The sequence below is a fragment of the Myotis davidii genome, unplaced genomic scaffold (genome assembly GCF_000327345.1).
Source record: "Myotis davidii unplaced genomic scaffold, ASM32734v1 scaffold937, whole genome shotgun sequence".
In the NCBI taxonomy this organism is placed as follows: domain Eukaryota; kingdom Metazoa; phylum Chordata; class Mammalia; order Chiroptera; family Vespertilionidae; genus Myotis; species Myotis davidii.
Window position 1 is genome coordinate 867,296 of NW_006288252.1, and position 1,945 is coordinate 869,240.

Genomic DNA, 1,945 nt, shown 5'->3' on the forward strand with positions numbered 1-1,945 from the left:
AGCCCAGGCCGGGCAGGCCCACGCGGCGCACCGGGGCCCTGCGGGTGAGCCCCAGCGCCAGGGCCTTTGTGGGGTGTGCTGACTGGCCGAGGGGGGCCCCAGGCCCCGGAAGGCCTATTGGGGCATCTGATCTGATACCCGGACAAGGGCAGACCCGGCGCCCACTGAGTGACGCCGGTCGCCAGAAGCTGAGGAAGGCCTTTGCGAGCGACTGTCGGCTCCTGTTCCCCGTCAGGGGGACACTGTCCCTTTCTCGCACCAAGACAGGACCAGTCTGAGTGTGTCTGCAGCGCACAGGGTTCGCTGTCCGTGGTTTACCGAGAGCACAATTCCTCCCTCTGTGGGCACCTTACTCCACAAAGGCTGCGCCAGGCCAGCCGGCTGGGGGCCAGTCCGGGGCCAGCCTGCAGGCCGATTCCCGGTGTCCCCAGCGGACACAGGGGTGTGCGTGTGACACGGGGTGGCACGGGGAGGGGCGTGTGCTGGGAGCTTGCGGGGGGCAGGCCGGGCTCCCAGGCATTGCACACACCTGCTCCGGGGACCAAGCGCTCCCGGCCCCACACGGGACGTCCTTGGCCACTTGTGAGGGGGATCCCCGAGGCCCAGGGCCCCGCACCTCCACGCCACCGGGCGAGCAGGTCTCCGCCCAGGCAGGGTCAGAGGTCAGACTCTCACAGGGAGGGTCTTTATTTTGCTTTTAGTTACTCACCTAAATGTACCCGTACAAGTTCTGTCTGCCCCTATTTCCTAGAGTCATCCCACATCCTCGGATATTCGTTTTTTAAAAAATATATTTTGTTGATTTTTTACAGAGAGGAAGGGAGAGGGATAGAGAGTTAGAAACATCGATGAGAGAGAAACATCGATCAGCTGCCTCCTGCACACTCCCTACTAGGGATGTGCCCACACCAAGGCACATGCCCTTGACCGGAATCAAACCTGGGACCCTTCAGTCCACAGGCCGACGCTCTATCCACTGAGCCACACCGGTTAGGGCTCGGATATTCTTGTGAAATGACCAGCTCTAACCTATATCCCCAAGAGAAAGGACCTCAGACCACAACCACCAGCACTCAGTTCTGGCGCTGAGGCAGAATTAGACGCCTAGGGCAGGCAGCCGGACACCCCGCCGGGTTCCTGTCCCTGAAACCCGTGCGCCCTCTGCTGGGCGTACGCGCTGCAGCCGAGAAGGAGGAGGGGTGTGCCCGGGACCCTGGACAGGTCACTGACCCTTCGAAGGCTGGGGTCGGGGACCACGTATGGCCACTCCCAAGGATGCCCCTGCTGGGCCTCCCCCTCCCCTGCCCTGGAGTCCACGCCACGCCGCCCCCACCACCTGGATCAGTGTGGACACGTGTGGATGCTGAGCGCCAGGCCGCTGATGGGCCGTGTCTGGGGGAGGCAGGCCCATCACAGCTCGGCGCTGCCCAGCTGAGGGTCCCTCCATCCCCAGCTGCCTTGGTCTGGCCTGGGCCTGAGGGCAAGTTCACTGTTCAGTACTCGGCTCTCTTACACCTCCCGGTGCTGGGATGGCCCTCATGACGGGGCTCTGAGTGTGGAGGTGAGGCGTGTGTCCCCGCTGAGTTACATGGCCCCACGGAGTGTGGAGGGTACGGGACAGTGCTGAGGGTTCCGTGAAACCACAGGCACGAGCGGCCCCAGGGCCGTGGGCTTGGCATGAATCTAACCCCTGAGGCCAGACCGTGGGGAAGAGCGCCTAGACCAGGGGTGGGCAAACTTTTTGACTCGAGGGCCACAGTGGATTCTTAAACTGGACCGGAGGCCGGAACAAAAGCATGGATGGAGTGTCTGTGTGAACTAATATAAATTCAAAGTAAACATCATTACATAAAAGGGTACGGTCTTCTTTTTTTTTTTTTTTTAGTTTTATTCATTTCCAACGGGCCGGATCCGGCCCGCGGGCCGTAGTTTGCCCACGGCTGGA

General features: G+C 61.5%; 1 protein-coding gene across 1 annotated transcript in view; it reads right to left on the minus strand.

Annotated features, from left to right (window-relative positions):
• Nucleotides 1-1,945, minus strand: part of ACOX3 (acyl-CoA oxidase 3, pristanoyl) — a 27,654-nt gene that overhangs the window by 17,717 nt on the left and 7,992 nt on the right. The window lies entirely within an intron of this gene.